Genomic DNA, 19,885 nt, shown 5'->3' on the forward strand with positions numbered 1-19,885 from the left:
AGTCCAGATCCAGATCCTCCATTAAGAAGGAAGTCTGGATCCAGAACATATATTAAGAAAGAAGTCCAGAAAGAAGAATATACAAATCAAGAAAAGAAATAATAAGGAGCATATTGAGATGAAAATTGACTGTAAACAGGAATTATAGAAGAACGTAGCTTATCATGTAAATATTCTGATTCCATGTATCCTTTGTTTAAATAATATATTTGTTTAACAATCTCCATTCAAAGGCATCCTGTCTGGTTTCATTGTCTACACAGAACTATACCCTGAGATATTCTAGCTGAGGTTTAAGATTAAGATTTTTGCACCTTGCAGCAAATAGAGGTGGCACTAATAAATTGGCGCTCCTAACATGTGGCATAAACGAATGCACGTAGTCAAGTGTGTTATCATAAAAAAAGAGGTTAGGTAGTATGAAATTAAGAGCCAACATAGAATAATGAATCCCAAGACAAATTATTGTTTTGTACAAGTCATAAGCATGTCATCATTCAGGAGGCACACAAACACACACATGTATACAAAGGCTTTTTGCTGAAAAAAATGGAAAATACAGAAATTTTTATTACTATTTTTATATTCCAAGTTTCCATTTATGTACATCTGTTCAGAATTCATATTTTCAGATGAATATCTGCAAAGCAACATAACACACATAGTAAAAGAAATTTGCAATTCATGCACACAAGTTATATTCAAGCTATGTTCACGTATGATTCCTTGGCCATATACCACACATGCAATGCAATTTGTAATGCATTTAAATATTGGAACTACGAGGCATATTTTTAGAGTAAGTTCCGTTTTGATATTACACAAACACAAGGACACATGTTGTAATAATTTTATTTTTACATGAAAGCCTCGGCCTACATCTACCTTTCAAAATAATTGCCACCTACATTAAGGCACTTATCGTATCATACGAACAGCTTCTGAATGCCATCTTCATAGAAATCGGCCACCCGATGTGATAATCACTGCTGCACAACTGTTTTCACCTCATTATCTGCATTAAAGCACTGTCTGGCAGGGTGCTTCTTTAAGTGCAGGAACAAGTGATAGTCACTGAGTGCTAGGTCAGGGCTATAGGGATGATGATCAATTTGTTCCCAACCAAATGACACGATGTGATATTGGGTTCGATGCACCGTGTGTGGACGGGCATTGTCATGAAGCAATACAATATCTTTATTGAGCATGCCGTGCCTTTTGTTTTAGATTGCATGATGCAGTTTATTCAAGGTCTCACAATATGTTGCAGTATTTACTGTCAGCCTGTGGCATCCAGCTAGGTTGCAGCACAGGTATTACCCAGGGATTTTGGAAAGGAAGCGTGTTATTGGGCGTAAGATGTTATAGCGTTCGTAAACCTAACTGGACAATCACAAATTACACTGGTCAACAAATTTTAACTTTTTTTTTGCGACATGGATGAAAATTCACTTTTCTTTATCAATACATGATGCTGAACACGAAACTAACAATGAAAATGCCACTCGACTTCCGGTTTAAGAATTATACGAGGTATTGTCGAAAAGTCGGGTTTCCCAATGTTCTAACGTAGTGGAATGACGTATGCTTGGTGTGCATGTAACTTTTACGCTTGAACTGTATTATGCGAACAGTACAAAACGTGGATACATTTCCATCTGCCTTTCCAAGTAAATTCATGAATCATAGTTTTTACATTAATCACAAAATAAAAGTTCAGGGTCATCCCTGGTTACTGTCCAGCAATAGTCGGCAAGCATTCCTCTACTCCATTTCCCTTGGTATCTTTTCTCCATTACAGATATTTGTTGGTGGAAATGCTCACTGTGTTCATCACTTACCTCCTCACAACTTTTCGGGAAGAAATTGAGATGATGGTGTAGAAAATGCAATTTAAGGAACATATTGCAACCCATTTTTTGATACGATGAAACCAAATTATTTACAAGTTTTTCATAGTCTTCATCACGTTTGTTTCCCAAAAAATTGTTGGAGACTTCTCCGAAAGAACTCCATGCACCTTTCTCAACATCAATTAGCAGGTGTTCGAAGATCTCGTCCTGGTGAAGTTGACGAATTTGAGGGCCCACCAAAATTTCTTCCTTGATCTTCTGTTCACTGATTTTTGGAAATCTGTTAAGTAGATATTTGAATACCAAAGAGTATCGATCCAACTTTTTGACAAAATTTTTGATCAGTCCAAGCTTTATATGAACTGCAGGAAGTATAATATTTTCAGATTCAACGAGAGGTTCATTATGTACATTCATATTTCCAGTTTCCATACTTTGACGTAATGGCCAATCCTTTTTAATAAAATGAGAAGCTCTGTCTCTGCTATTCCATTCGCAGAGGAAACAGCAATATTTGGTATAGCCTTGTTGGAGTTCAGTTAAAATAGCAATGACTTTCAAATCTGCACATATTTTCCATAGGTATGTACCTAGTTGTTGTATTTAATTGATTGAAGGAGGAATTTTAGGCTGTCATACGATTCTTTCTTTTACACAGAATAACCAATAAGGATTGACGTCAATTGATTGCTGTTATGAAGCAGTACAGCTTTTAGACTTTATACCGATGCATCTATGAACAACCGCCACTCTTCGCAGATGTGCTTAATGCCCATAGCCCCAATAAACCATTAATATCACTGCAGTATGTCATATCTCCTTCGGTAGAAAAGTATTCTTCCAACATTTTTTGACCGTCACGATAAAATGACACCTTCACATTACTAGCCAGAAAATTCCATTGTTGAACTCTGGAGGCTAATAGCTCTGCCTTGGCTAACCTGGTGCTGTTCAGTTTAACATCACCTGCAAAGTCCGGATCTGTAGATGTGGAAGGTTGTGGATCGTACGGTTCGTCTTGTGAGTCTACGGAATAAGATTCAGGGGGTGTTGGAACAGGTAGCTCATTACTATGCACTACAGGACGAGAAGCAGAACGGATATTTGGAAATACAATTGTCTTCTTTTTAGTATTGGACATACGTTGTATTGATGGGACCATACAAAAAAATAAACAATCGTCTGTATGATTAGTGGGCTCCAGCCAAATCATGGAAATAGCAAATGGCATCGATGGTCTTCTGTGATTCAACCAGTCCAGCAGATTCGTGTAGCAGGTCTTACAACAGAAATGTGGAGCCCAAGTCTTATCTTCATCTCCGAATTTGCAGTATTTACCGAAATATAGATTGTAGGCTGTTCTTACAGCAGGGGTAATATTTCTCCGCTGTCCAGAAAACACAATTTGACCACAAACATAACAGACATTGTTAGCATTGATAATGCATTTACGTGGCATTTTTTAACATCACTCAGCAATTTAATTAAATGTCAACCTTACCATAAACGGACCACCTAATACGCAAACACGATCTTCGGTAAATGCACACACTCAACCTAGTTTTATAAAGCCAGAATCATGTCTGCACAAATTAACACCTCACAAAACAATGAATAAAGAGGTTTTGTGGCTGGTCTTGAACAGTTCCCCCTTTCCTTACAACAAATAAAAAAAATAAGATAAGAAAAGAAAAACTCAACATTTACTTCTTACAGCTATGCAATGCCATATATATAGGGAACTTCTCCAAATCAACAATGCCCTGTAACTCAATTATAATTAGTCAAGTGCGATTTTTAACTACAGTTTCGTATTTAGGAGACCAATATTGACTAGAAATTGTATATATCACTCATGTCGCATTTTGGCTGTTGACCAGTGTTATTGGACTTCCTTAAAGGACAATGAAATTAAAAATAAAGTCAAGTCACGAAAAGGATGTTGACGTGCGGGTAAGCGCAAAGTCGACTTTCAAACAAAAAAAACTGTTACTCATAGATATATTAAATTACATTAATTTAGGTGATCTCCGTACTCTTCCTTATTTATCTAATGCGATGGCAAACGAATAGGATGCATGATCAATTCCAAGAAACATGCGTAATTTTAATGAGCATTACCACAGAGGGCATTGACAAGAACACCAGGACACTAATTGGTTCTCTTCGTCAAACAAAATGTTAAGTAACAAATATTTTCTGAAGTGATGCAAACACCACATTCGTTGTTTGCTTAACAAAAGAAACACTGGTGTGTGCGTTCCTTCTATTAAATAAGCACAAGAATTTGTTGAAAATATGTACACTAAATTCGTGCAGTTACGTTTGTTGTTACAGCGTGTGCTCTAGAAGCTGGCAGGGGAAGTGGGGAGCACAACGAGACAGGCCGGTTAGAGAGAGAGACTGCAGCATTGCCATAGTAGCGGGAAAGGGGAGTTGAAATTGAAAGAATGAAATATAGACATCCCATTGTTGGCGTATGGCCTGAGAATGCGTATTATCCCAATCTTGTGGTCAGTAGAATACCGATAAGTGTATGATATCAAGTGTATACATTGTAGGAATTCTCTCCAACTGTACCAAATGGTAGCTAGCATTGTCCATTACAATCACTGCGTCTTTGATGTTCCTTTCGTGAAGCATATCTAAAAACTGCAAAAACCACTGAAAACTAATTTACATTCCCGTAGAAAACCAGCGTGTCTGGAACCTTCGTGACAAACAATAATGCACCCACCTTTACCCATGGGCACTTTTAAACCCCCTGCACCCTCTTTATTTGCCAGATTTTTGTTGGAGCGTAATTCCGATGTATGTACGTTTCATCTAAATAAAATACCTATATAGGACAAAGGTTCCTTATTTTTTAGAAGATGCATTTTTCACAAAATCGTTACTCTGGCTGTAACTATATCGGCTCTCTCCATCAGAAATCGTCTACCGTCGTTGTTCTCTTTGTACATGAACCCCATAGACTTCAGTATCCTCCACAATGACGAAACTCCCAACTGAACGCTTATTAATGTATGCAAATCAATGAAAACATGTTCAGTGTTAGATGTTCACCCTTTACACAATACCCGAGGATAATTCTTATTATTATATCTTTATCGCAACCGTCGATTGCCTTTGTGATACTGTTCCTCTTGATTCATTTGCGTGGTGATTCAAATGACGTGGAAACTGAAGCCTCAAGACTGTCTTTGCCTTCCCTAACAACATGCTGCACAGTTTGCTTACTCACTCCACAAGCTTCCCACACTCTCTGTTGCACTTTGTGCACACTTACCAAGGGACCACTGCTTTCTGCTCCCTTTTGAAAATATTCATGAACCCTACTGATTATTTTCCTGCCTTGGCTATGAACTAACTCCTTCCTGTTCGCCATTGTACGATACTTACTGCGTTGATAAACACAAAGCTCCCAATGGAACAACGAGAGTACAAATAAACGTCATATCACATGCCACATACATGTTTATCGAAGAAACAATGCACTTAGGCAGTACACGATGCGACAACAATTACTCCCATGTATGTTATTCCTACATTCCGCTCGTAACAAACAGGAATCAACACTGGGGCAAAACACCATCAGCAACACGGTGAATTGGCAACACAGCAACGTGCAGAACGAAGCTAGTGCTGCAGCTTCCTCCCGTGACTGCGTAACCCTCGGCTCCACCGCTAGGTGGTCTGTTCTCTGGTTGGTCAGGGGCATGTTCCCCGCTCCCCACTTCCCCTGGCAGCTTCTAGAGCACACGCCGTAAGAACTGAAAAGAGCTATAATACTACCTTCACCCTGTACTAGGAATCAGTCTTAATTTAATTGTACTTCAATTTACTGACACGTATTTAACAAGAGCCTCGTAAGTCTGCAAAATGCAGTCCAGCGTATACTGTGTGGAAGTGAGGTTGACTTTTGGGCGCCTTAGCAGAAGGTCGCCCCTTACACCCCCAGAGGCAACAAAAAAGGGACATATGAGAGTAAATGTGAAGTAGATGATATCACAGTAGTGATTATTTATAGTCCTCATCCAAACTAACCCAATATGTTTGTAACCATGTAATACACTCCTTTACCTGTTCTTAACTGTACAACAACAGAAGAAGCATGTATGGCAATTGTCTTCCAAGCAAGTTATGGTTTCATCACAAATTTTGTACCAGAGACTGGTCTGTAGTGTGTGTCACACTTTCTGCAGGGTATATTTGGGCACCATTTACATATTATGAAAATTGAACTCTGCATGAATGGGGGCTATGATCTTTACAGATGAGTCATGATTCAGTTCGCAAACTAATTTCCTATGAACTATGGCTTGGAGAAAATATGGCAGCCACTACAATCCCAGGAACATCATCAAATGGAACCAGCTTGGTTGCTGTTCATATTTATATTTAGTGCTCGTGCAACTTACTCACGTTGTATAAGTTAGTATACAATAAAATATATATACTTAAAGGTACTTACGATAGTGAGTATTGTAATGGTATTGGGGGTTTTGTTTTAAGCATTATTGTTAGGGTTATGTAATTTAGATGTTTGGGTGTAGAGTTGAAAGAGAATGTTTTATTATTTAGGTAGAGTTTTAATTTTAAATAGGGAAATTTGTAGGGTGTAGATATAATTAGGTGTATGATTAATAATAACAAGGTTTATTATAGAAAATAGATGTGGTTGATATATGAAGAATATTTTAATTTATATATTAGAGGAAAAAAGTTGAAATAAAAAAAATAGATTAGCAATATTTAATAAATTTGAAATAAAAATTTATATCTATTTTTTAAATATTTGAAAACAGCCTGGATTTGGCTGGATGGATAGCTATTTTAAATTGAAAATTAAACAGCGCCTCCGGCTGTAATTTAAATCTGCTGGTCAATTACTACTACTATATTTTTAGTTTTGTGACTAGGGTTTATATATTTCGGGTGTGGCCGAAACAATTTTAGGCAAGGTTACTTTTGTTGTTTTGTGTTGTTGTTAGGAAGTGCAGAAGGTCAGGGAGACATGGACAAAGGACTGACTGTTTTTGCATTGTGTTATCGGTTGTTTGTATGTGGTGTCCTCACGTGTGGGCCTCTCCGCACGTGGGGTAACTGATCATATCTGGTTTCTAGAAACCTTCTCAGTAACCGCAGCTTTTCTGTTGTTTTTGATTTTATTTCACCAAAGGGTAGCAAGTGCATGTGGACTGAAGACAGGCGAGATAAGATCGATCCACAGCGCCTTGAGTGCCTTCTGTTGAAAACCGCACCCAAATCCAAGTTTACAGAAGGTTATGAACGTGTGGAAACTTGCACGTTATATACTTTTTGTTTTATTTTAGATGGCTTTTATTTAAGCAGAAGACAATGAACAGTTTTTTTAAAAATTAATTAGGTTTGAGAGAAGAAATTGCGCTATAGTATTTATTGACGAAAATTAATTTTTTAGTTTATAAGGTTTTAGAGAAGTATTGCTATAGTGTTGCTATAATGTTGAAGAAGATTATATGATGATATTGGCATTATATTGTTGGAGTAGTTAGAAGTATTGTGAGGTTAGGTATAGGGATAAGAGATATTAATTTATTTAAGTAGTAATTAAAGGAAATTAGTTTAAGGTGTATTAGTAATTATTAGTGGGTGATTTTAAGTAAGTTAAAGAGATTTTTTTATATATTAGAAAATAGTTTATATTATGGTTGTAGTTGCGGAGATAATATATTTGTTGTTGATTTGTATATTTAGTTTTATAACTAAAATTCATATATTTCGGGTGTGGCCGAAACAATTTTAGGCAAGGTTATTTTTGTTGTTTTGTGTGGTTGTTAGGAAGTGTAGAAAGTCAGGGAGATATGGACAGAGGACTGACTGTTTTTGCATTGTGTTATCGGTTGTTTATATGTGGTGTTTTTATGTGTGGGCCTCTCCGCACGTGGGGTAACTGATCGTATCTGGTTTCTAGAAACCTTCTCAGTAACCGCAGCTTTTCTGTTGTTTTTGATTTTATTTCACCAAAGGGTAGCAAGTGTATGTGGATTGAAGACAGGCGAGATAAGATCGATCCACAGCGCCTTGAGTGCTTTCTGTTGAAAACCGCACCCAAATCCAAGTTTACAGAAGGTTATGAATGTGCGGAAATTTGCATGTTATATATTTTTTGTTTTATTTTAGATGGTTTTTATTTAAGTAGAAGACAATGAACAGTTTTTTTAAAAATTAATTAGGTTTGAGAGAAGAAATTGCACTATAGTATTTATTGATGAAAATTAATTTTTTAGTTTATAAGGTTTTAGAGAAGTAGCAGGTTATAGTGTTGAAGAAGATTATATGATGATATTGGCATTATATTGTAGGAGTAGTTAGAAGTATTGTGAGGTTAGGTATAGGGATAAGAGATATTAATTTATTTAAGTAGTAATTAAAGGAAATGAGTTTAAGGTGTATTAGCAATTGTTAGTGGGTGATTTTAAGTAAGCTAAAGAGATTTTTTTATATATTAGAATATAGTTTATATTATGGTTGTAGTTGCGGAGATAATATATTTGTTGTAGATTTGCATATTTTGTTTTGTTTTTTATTTTTGCTAAAAATGTTTATGTTTTTTGTTATTTTATATTGTTAATTAATAATATGGAGATATGAGTTTTTTGGATTGTTTTAAATTTGATTTTTTATTAATATAAAATTTGCAAATAATACAGTGTTAGGATGTAGGTGAAATTAATAGAACCAATGATATATATGGACACCAAGGGAATAGTTTTTTGTAAGGATAAGAAAATTATATTATAATATCGATTGATAATAGATGGTAATTTTGAAAATGAAAATATTAATGTATTCAAGTGTATTGAAGTATAGTGATGAACAAATGCAATTTAAGCTGAATTTGGAAGTTTTGTTTGTGAGTGTATTGGAGTAATTACAAGATATTTTTTTGTTATTTGTTGTTAGCAATAATAGCTAGACCAATAAAATCCAGATGTGAGAAGTTATTAATTTTTATATTAAAATGTGACAATTCAATTGTTGAAAAATCAGCAGTCAATATTTTGTATATATTATTTCAATTAACACCTTGTGTAGATTTTTGTGAAGTTCAACACAGCAAGGAACTGTAGTACAACTGCAAAAGTTGATTTTTTTTTAAATTAGAACAATTGGTTTGAAATGTGATAGTTTATGTTAAAGTTCACAATTTGTTTTCGTTAATTTTGGATGTTTTAGAGTTTAATAAATTGTATTGATTGTTGAAATGATTATGAATGTTGAAATTAAAATAATTAATTAATGTATTTTTGATTTTTATGGTTTTTGATTAAATTAAAAATAAGGAAAGTTTGTTTTATTATTATTATTAGTTTAGAATAAGGAAGAGTGGAATTTAATTGGGAAATATAATTTAAAGAGTAGATAAGGGAAAAGTTAGCAGCATCCATCCATGTAGTGCAAGAAATAGGAAATTTATAAATATATAACAAGTATTACTGTATTGACAAGTTATTTTATATATTTCACTATGTATATGAATATTGAAGTGTGAAGGTATATTAATTAATTGTATAAAATAATATAATGAAATAAGGGGAAATATTATATTTATTTTATTTTATTATTTTAAATATATTTGCAATTAATTTATTTTTTTGTAAATAAGATATGATTAAAATATTGTTATATTTATTTAATATTATAGTTATTTATTTGTTTTGTTATTTTGCTAGTAATAATTTATCAAATTATTTGATTTAAGTTTAAATAATAAGTTGAGGTAGGTTATTAAGTTGAATGTTTTTTAAGCAAATTGTTTTTAATTGAGATTTTTGTAAAAGCAATAGGATTATATTAAGTTTAAAAATTGGTGAAGAAATTATTTGTATTGAGTAATTATTTTTTTATTTGCGATTATATTGTATTTTATTATTTTTATTAATGAAATAATTAATGTTTTGATATTTTTATTTAGTGAATGAACGGTAAGTAATATAATTAGTATTTTTAAAACAAGGGCTATAATTTTTAAATATTATTAATAAATATTATTTAATTAGTAATAAAAGTATTTAAGTATTTAATATATAATAGTAAGTAAAAGTATTAATGTGATTTTTAAAGCATTGATTAGATAAAAGAAAAATATATTGACTCAGATGCAAGAAGGAAGAATTAGGTTGTTTGCAGTTAAGTTTTGATAAAATGTTGTGGTTTTGATATGATGTTATAATTAGTTATTATGTTATTAGATATTTGAGAATGGCTATGTTTTGTTTATTTTTTATTTTTTTTTATTTTCCCCGACCCAAGGTTGCAATTGCCCCCAATTGCAAGCAGGAAATAGGGGGAAAGCTAAAGTAAGGGAAAATAAAATGAACTGGAATGGAGCAAGGTAATAAAAAGACTACAATTTTTGAAAGGGCAAAAATACAGCTATGTAGAATTGTTTATAAAAATTCAAAGGGACATCAGCAATGCCAAAAATGCAAGTGAATGTTTAGTAGAGGGGTATGTGTATGCAGTAATAAAAATAAGATTGATATATATGTACAACAGGTGATGCCCAGAGGTGTTTGTTTGCAGGGTGCAAAAGTTAGGGCTTGAACAATCTATGAAAAGAAAACGACGAGGGCAGTGTTGAGATTTGGATGTATATAATGAACAACAAAAGTTTATTTTGAATAGTGTTTGTATATATATTTTTATGACAGGTAATTAAAAAAATAATAATTTTAATTGAAAAATTTGTGGCTTTAAGCCAACAGCCAGGGCTGGCACAAAAGGGGGATCCAGGTGCAAGGATTATTATACAATGAAGTAAATAATGAGAATAAAACACAACGCTACAGTGGCGTTACGAGGAAAGCGAATGTGAAATACAAGAAGAAGGAAGGAGTCCGCATATCATCTAAAAGATTAGTATGTAATTTTAAGAAAAGTAGAGGTTGATATGAGTGTATAAAAGATTGGTATTCAGGTATTGTTAAAAATGAAAGATTGAGTTTAATTACGGGAAAAAGCGGCGAGAAAGACGAATGCAATTATGCGATGTTTTGTGTTTGACCGGTCAATGATTTGTGTGCATTCCCGCTGCTATAATTTTTGCAGTGGGTTTGTACACAAAGTGTATATTAGAAGGAAAATACAAGTGTGATTTGAATATTGTAATGGAACGACCAGCATTCCAAAAGTATATGTTAAAAGTGAAAATGGATACCGGCATATTGTATAATGATGTCAATCAAGAAAATAAATTAATAAAATACCATTAGAGTATTGATTTTAACGAAAAAACAACATTCTAGGATTCTACTGATCCTTCATCAGGTTACCATACTAGGCCAGTGTGACTACACTTTGCCAGAATCAGATATGACAAGGACTTAGGAATTTTCGTATGGCTTGGTAAAAAAGAATAAAAAGGAACACTTGGCCATCTGAAACCACACACATAAAACTGCCATATTCCCACCAAGTTAAAACACTGATCTAAAAAGCCATGGGTGCACAAGGCTTGACACGCAAACACGTTAAAAGGTCCTACTTAGATGTGACCGTTGGTGAGTTATGCAACGCACTGACCACCTTTGGCTAATTTGTGAAAATGGGAATGAGTGATGATATAATGAAATTGATAAATGAACACTCACAAACATACATGTCCAGGCTGGAATTCGAATCAGGGATCCCTGGCATCGTAGCATGATTATGATATTGGTGAGAACATCATACATTGTTTTCTGCAGTGTTTCATTCACGTGGCGTTTGTTATTTACATGTTGCTTTTCTTGTTTAAATATGCATGCACACAGTAGCGGCGATTAGGTGTCTTAACTGAGCAGTGAGTTGGGGGGGGGGGGAGAGGCAAGGATAGTTTACTGTCTACTGGTTGTAATTAGAAAGAATCGTATTGAAAATGGAATTCGGGCAGATGATTTTGGGTCAAATCCACTGGTAGACAATGCTTAGAATTAAGAGACCATAGTGTGGGGACAAAAAGTGTGTGTAGGGGGAAGGTGAAACTGCTTCCCATGCCCCCATCCCTATTCATCGCCACTGTCAATACATTCAACTAATATGATACGGTAAAATATGGTTCTAAACCGGTTACTTTGCCTTGGAGTCCATTGCAGAATTTTTCTTAGATACCTGGTGCTAACATGTTAAATTTATCATTTCCTCTACATACAGACGTGCACTTGTAGCACAGGTGTTGCCCCTGATGCAGCAAAAGGAGAACATACGAGTAAGTGATTGAAGATGTAAACTCCACTTCCCAATATGCTCGGCTTTAATGGAATCCCGAAGAATATCGAGCATCGTAATGTACTGAAGGCACAGAGCAACATTATCCTGTTATCTTTCATTGTTGAAACAAATGCAGATAATAAATTTTCAGCACCTCAAAGAGCTTGAACTTTCATTAACGTCTTCTTCTGAATTGAGGAGGCTAATGATTATTGAATGTATCTCAGAAATATGTTCATTTGAAATTCACTTTGCTTTTTCCAGGGTGTGCGGCACTCAGTTCCGCTGTAGCTTGTGGACAAAGTGAACCGTACATCTATGCTCCGTCGGAAAAATGTTAAGTGTGAAAGTGGAACAGCATATCAATTTGAAGTTTCTTATGAAACTCGGAAAATCTGCCACAGAAACTTATGGTTTGTTGAAGGAAGTATACGGAGATGAGTGTTTATCATGCACGCAAGTGTTTGAGTGGTTTCAAAGGTTTAAAAAGAGGGATGAGAAGTGATTGCGGATGACTCGCATCCTGGATGGCCTTGCACGTCAAAAACGAAATCAAACATTGCAAATGTCAGTGAATTGATTCGATAAGATCGTCGCTTGAGTATTCGAGCTATTGCAAAACAACCAACATTATTACATTACGGTGCTGACGACCTTTCGTGAGCGAGTAAGAAGAGGATGACCTGATTTGTGAAAAACCAAGTCATGTCTTCTTCATCAGCACAATGCTCCTGCCAGTCAAGGCTTTTTTGGCCAAGCATGGGATTCCAGTGTTAGAACAGCTACCCTATTCACTGGATATCACTCTGTGTGACTTTTTTTTATTCCCAGAAAGGAACCAGATTTACGACCACAGAATGTGTGGAAACAAAATGCGATGAGGTCATGAACATGGTTTCAGAAAATAATTTCCAGCACTGCTTCCATAAATAGAAGATTCGTATGGAGTGGTGTATCGATAGTTATGGGGAGTACTTTGAAGGGGATAATGTTCGTATTGTACAATATAACCAATAAAAGATTTTGTAGCAACAATCTGGTTTTTTTCTAGCCACACCTTGTATGTTTGTGATTGTCCATTCATCCATCCTTATCTTCACGATTGGCGCACACATTCCTTACACGGTGGAGGCACATTGCACAGTGGTTAGGATCGCACTTTAAACTGTAGGTCCAGTCCCGATTAGCCTTACTGTGGATAAAGTGGACTTACAACAGCAACTAAATCAATCAATTATCTTCATGATAGCAAAAAGTTGCAGGAAAACAACCTAATATACATTAAACAAATCAAATCAATCCGAAAAATCAATATCTAGAGGCACAAGGGGTCATCACGAAGATAAGGATGGATGAATGGATAATCACCAACACGCATGGATGGCACAACGTACATCCGTCTGTAGTAGGTCCTGCGGCAAATAAACGAAAAAAGTAAATCATCCAGGGAAACCAGCAATTTCCTTACCTCCAGATATGCATTCAATCCACATTGCACTGTATTTGTGGGCAATCAAAGAGGTAAATCACACAAACATCATCACATTTGATCAACCAATATTTCTGAATGCACTCTGTATTCTAGCAAATGAGAACTCAAATAGTCCTCTGAAGTAGCTCATACTAAGGCTGGGTGGTCTTCATATCAAGATGAGTTTCCTTAGATGTGTTGTTTATCAAATGGAAGATTCAGGTCTACTACAAATCCTTGAGATCATTTACGGAGGTAATGCTGTTAAAACTATGGTAACCTATGACCACCAGAAAAGTGCCACACTTCCAAGCAGTACACCTTGAACTGCATTTCGAAGACTAGCGAGGTTCTGGCATCTAGACTCACAGTCAGCATAATCCTCTGTGAGGCTCGTGTGTTATCCATATTGTCCCTTCATCCATATCACTATATTATCATCAGTCCTCATCTTTGCAATTAGCCAAATGAAATGGAACACGTAAAGTTAGGGAAACACATGACTGCATAAAACTCCATATCTCCTCAACCCCTGACTCTAAAGGCACGAAACAAAAACAAATCTCTAGAGGAAATCATAAGCTATGAATTTGGTTGAGTGACATTAGGACATAAATTACATAGTTTCTTACATATTTCCTGTTCTTTGTGTCAGAAAACAACATTTTCGCTAATTGAAAAATTTAAAGAAAATATTTGAATCCTTGTAATTCAATTAAGATGTATGGTAGCTCTATCAAACAAAAACCATAATTTAGCGAATTTTCTGTTCTTTCATTTTGGTCATCTTCACTTTTTGTGTACAATGCAAAATTTTTTTGAGATATTAATTTATTTTTTAATTTTTAAGTTGAATTTTTGTCGCCATTTTTCAAGATGGCGGATTTTCCCCAAACATTTGGATGACAGATTTTTAATATGTTATTCACTATATCATTCCACACAATCTGGCACAAAAAACATTTGTGTTGTAATTATTTCCGGGTGAATCCATATATTTCCATGAGACTAGTCAAGAGTTGCAGCCAGTCCAGACTTCACATTCATGAACGAAAATGCATGTCTGCACTGAGCCAACCTGGCGGATGATTTTCTTGACAGGCTACCAAGGTCAACAGGTATGAATCCTATTTTGCATGCATGGTATGCATTAGAGAAACAAGTTGCAGCCCATCAGCTGCCACCAAAGGCACTTCCACAGCTCCATACAGGTCTTTGTGAGGAATGGGACCAGCTGCCTGCAATACTCTTGAGCCACCTCGTAGAGAGCATGCAACATTGCTGCAAAGCATGTGTGGGCCCATTAGGGTTACCACACTTCTTATTAACTGACCACTGACCTGTTGTTATGGAACCCTCATGCGGACTATATTTATTTCTTTAATATGTCTTTGGCATATAGTCCTTACCTTAATGTTTTTGCATGAGGGTTTGGTTATAAGTAGGGCTAGGATTTTGATGAAATTGCATCTTTTTTTCTGGTGAATAAGAAACCCAAATCTTTTAATATTTATATGTTTCATGTCGTGCTGAAACTTTTAAGCACTATTTGTTGGGGCATTTTTTTGCATTTTTTGCCATTATGGGTTGTATAAGTCATTTTTTGGCATTTTAAGTCATTTTTTGCTCATTTTTTTTATTTTCTTAGTTTTCCAGAGCACTTGTACGCTGCGAGTGCATGGGCAGCATTAACGTGAAAGGATTAAGATGAATAAATATCCTATTTTTTCATATCTTCCCTAGACAATTTAAAATATATGAAACCGCAGCTACCTTCCATCCGTCTCAGAAGAAAATAAACAACACGAATATAACGATTTCCTTACAATGAAATTCAATTGTTAGAAGTTCAAAACAGCTCGCAATTTTGCCCCAGGAGAAGAAAGTCGTTGCCCTGCCTAATCTTATCTTCTAATCTGCTCATGCCAATTGTTGTGTTCCTTGAAGTGAATGGATGGAACGTGTGATCTGGCCACTGTCGAACTTCCTGTTTATTGCGAGAATTTACTTTGGTGCAGTGTTCAGTAGAGCAGGTTTTCGAAGGATTGGACAAGATGCCAAAAACCAAGCAAAGTACACAGTACAAATTAAAACAGTTTGTGTCCCAGTATGGTGAAAATACGTTCAGTACGGACGGATCAGTATTATTCTGTCAGCTTTGTGGTGTAAGAGTTGCTGCGGAAAAGAAATTCACGGTGGAGCAACATGTCAACCGTGAGAAACACAAAGCAGCTCTGAAGCAAATTCAAGATCAGAAGAGGACGGTGCAATTGTTAATGGGTGAGTGTTCCTCCAAATCCTCTGTTATTTCTGAAGAACTGTGCGACACTTTTATTTCTGCTGACATTCCTCTAAGTAAACTAAATAATCCTAAACTTCGAGCATTCTTGGAAAAACATACTGGGAAATCGATACCAGATTCTTCCACGCTAAGGAAAAATTATGTCAAGAAATGCTACAACCAAACAGTGGATCAAATTCATGGTAAAAAAATATGGGTGTCAATTGACGAAAGTACCTACTCACTCGGACGGTACATTGCAAATGTAGCGATTGGTACGATGCAGGAATCAGAGTCTACTCAAGTGTTTCTAATAAATTGTGAATGTCTAGAAAAAGTGAATTATTCAACGATCGGCAAAGTTTTCAATAACGTGATGCAGTTATTGTGGCCCGACGGCATTCAATATGACAAGGTGTTGCTTTTCGTAACATATGCGGCACCGTACATGGTTAAAGCAGGGAATTCTCTGAAAGGTCTGTACTCGAAAATGGTACATGTAACATGTCTTGCACATGCGTGTCACCGTATTGCTGAAGAACTGCGAAGTCACTTTTCTGATGTAGACCAACTGATTGCAAACATTAAGAAGATTTTCCTCAAGTCGCCATCACGAGTGTTAGCTTTTAGGTCTCATGCACCTGATGTGCCTTTGCCACCAGCTCCTATTCTTACTAGATGGGGTACATGGTTAGAGGCTTGTGGTTACTATTGTGAAAATTATAAAGTTGTGAAAAAGTTGTAACCTCATTCGACAGCAGTGAAGCATTGTGTATAAGACAAGCACAGGAACTCTTGGCTGATCCCGAAATGGAGGGAAAATTATGCTATATAAAGTCCAACTTCGGCTTCCTACCTTCTGCCATAACTTCACTCGAGACATCTGGAGCTACATTGGTTGATCAAGTTAATGTCCTTAACAAAGTTCAGGATAGTTTGGAAGCAGTTCCAGGTACTGTTGGAATACAAGTGAGAGAAAAGATGCAGAAAGTGCTAGGGAAAAATGCAGGATATACAATAATATGTTATATTCGTGACGTATTGTGTGGGAAAACGTTTTCATTGCCAGACTCTGAAACCGAATTAGAATCAAGTGACATTGTATGTTTTAAATATGCCCCTATTACCTCTGCTGATGATGAAAGGAGCTTTTCTATGTATAAAAGTGTGCTAGCTGACAATCGTCATTCATTTCTTTTTGAAAATTTACAGAAAATATTCGTTACACAATGCAACTCAAAACTGAACAGTAACCTCTCATAATTTGTCAAAAGTTGCATACTAGAGTTGCTGTAATTTGAAGTGCAAATAAAATTTTACTTAGGAATTTTTAACGGTTTTTAGGTCATTTTTAAAGTCATTTTTTGGCAATTTTTAGGTCATAAATGCATCTTTTTAAGGGCATTTTTTACGAATTTTTAGGTCATCAAAATCCTAGCCCTAGTTATAAGTCATGGCAAAGGTAAAACTCCCCACGTACACAGCACCATGCCATGAAGGCACATCTAGTGGATGAGGACATAGGGCTCCACACATTCTCAATCTTGGCCATTTTGGAGGTGATGTGATTAGCACCATGCTCTGGCTATCTTTTACACAGTTTCCCATTGATTTCAGGCTGGGAGAGCCCCAGAGCCAATTTTATGTAGGGTCAAGGCCTGAAAAATTCTGACCTTGGATCACACACCCCAAGAATCTAACTCGGGTCTCACGCCGTACCAACTAGATCACCGTGGCTTATGCATAGTAATAAGTAATAGCAACATTCTCTGGCAAGAATACAGGACCAGAACAAAAATTTGAAATACACAAATAGAAGAGGACACTGTATGGACAATGCAGGTCATAACTGCCAGAGGTTGGTAAGGAAGTGCCAAAAAAATTCATAAAAAAAAGTATTGTTCTACATGTGTGTATTAGACACAAGGCTACATTGCAGTACAAAAACAAAAGTAACTATAGTACATTACAAGTAAGATCTTGCATTCCGAACAGTGAGTCACAAGTAGCAGAACATTTTGTCTTTAGATGGCAGTGTGATTGGTTAATTTGCTTTATTTTACTTCACTTTTTGTGCCACTTTTGGCTAATTTGCAAAGATGGGGTTGAGTGATGACCTGATGAAATTGATGGACACACACAAACATCCAGGCTCAAGCTGAGATTTGAATCCGGGACCCCTGGCATCGTAGCGCGATGTGCTAACCACTCTGGCATGGGGGCCAGCTAGATAGCAGTGTGAAGTATGGTTATCGCACTGAGCACATGAGAACATGCCATCCCAATATGATGTCGACCTCGTACCTAAAGTAAAGGAACACCTGTGCAGGAGACTGTTTTGGACTCAAAATGACATTGTCATCACCATGAAACATGAGATGACCTGACTCACACGCAGTGACGGTCCCTCCATGGAACAGCGGGAACAGGCTGTTCCCTCCTACTTATCGACCATTGAAGCTATTTCAAATATCTATAATAACATAATAAGAACACTTCTTTCTCCCAAAATCAACATTTCCAAAAGTAACGCTGAAGAAAAACATTCACCGTGATTGGGCGTTTGTTTACTTCACCTACCCTCATCGTTCATCCCTCTACGGCCTGATGCCTAGTATTTCCGATCACGTGCAAAGGTAAACGATCCTCACCACGGAAGCTGAACTCTCTAGCTGTTCCCTGCGAGAGACATAGCGAATTCCTTTTCCTTCGAATTCTTGCTATGTGCTAAAGTTTAATTGCGTCTTAGTGATAGTTTTGAGTGTAGTAAGTCCATTATTTTCCTAATTTCATTGCAAAATTGCGCTGCCATTCATAACGAACTGGAAAAATGTTCTATAGTCTAAGCATCTGCTAAATGCTTTGGCTAAATGCTGCAAAATAGCTTCCGAGGGAACAGCTCACATCCGTTCCACCAGCCCTAAGCCAAGGCCCAAGATGCATGCAGCGGCAGGACAAGAAAGCGAATGTTGCGAGCGGACGGTTGTGAATGTTATATGATCGACTGGCTGAAGACGAAGACTTTTAGTTCATTGAACTTTACAGAAAAGACAGCAAACCAATACCTATCCTAACTGGATTAAAGACTAAAACGAAATCATACACAAGGCATTTTCAAACAAGTTACTACAACTCTGTAAAATGATTAACTGGATACTCTTCAAGCAGCAAATTATTGTTGTCCTTGTTTGCTCCTGAGAAGGGAGTTTGGAACAGTTCGGGTTTTGTCACAATTTGTACAAATCTAACGGACGTCATGAAAAAACTCGGCCATCTGAATGTAATTATTTCATTGAGGACGTTTGAATTACAAGAATACTCAACTCTACAAAAAAAAAAAGTCAATGTAATCTACAAATAGAGAGATGAACAGGATTTGACCAAACATTTATTTCCTCTCATCACTTATAAATTGCTTTCATTATTTTCTCTTTGTTGTGCATCAACAATTTTGTTTTTAATGTTTTCTTTACATTATATCATATTTGGTTTAACAATGTTATTGTCATAATTTTAACATGCTTCATGTATGTCACCTCTGACAATTTGTAACACATGTATCATATATTTTTTTTAGTTCATTTCAGTAAGGGTTGAATTTTACTTGGTCTACTGCATTATATTACGACAGGCATGGGTGGTGGGGGGGGGGGCAAGTGAAGGTCACCTGTTCCCCTGCCTGATTTAGCACTGCACGCCACTGCTCACAATAGAATGGTATTGGTATTCAATGCTTCTCACATCATTGGCAGCATGTTGTGAACACTCTGGGGAACTAGTTTAAATAGTTTGAGGATTCATAGGGCAATTTGTGTACATGTCTTTAGTTTTTGTACTGCCTGTATAGCCTTGTGAGTAAAACACATTTTTTACTAATTTTATATGGCACTTCCCTGACAACCTCTGGTACACATGACCTACAATGTCCTCTTCTATTGGAATTATTGTGTTGGTCCTGCATTCTTGCAAGAAAAAATAGTTGCCATGATTTATGCTCTGTACTTTGATGTACATCAGAGCTCTTTTGTTTCAGTATTACAGTAA

At 36.1% G+C, this 19,885-nt stretch overlaps 1 protein-coding gene across 2 annotated transcripts in view; it reads right to left on the reverse strand.

The window, feature by feature from the left end:
* Nucleotides 1-19,885, reverse strand: part of LOC146003979 (uncharacterized) — a 65,956-nt gene that overhangs the window by 25,714 nt on the left and 20,357 nt on the right. The window lies entirely within an intron of this gene.

Source organism: Lepisma saccharinum, chromosome 21, assembly GCF_977018435.1.
Source record: "Lepisma saccharinum chromosome 21, izLepSacc3.1, whole genome shotgun sequence".
NCBI classification, from domain to species: Eukaryota; Metazoa; Arthropoda; class Insecta; order Zygentoma; family Lepismatidae; genus Lepisma; species Lepisma saccharinum.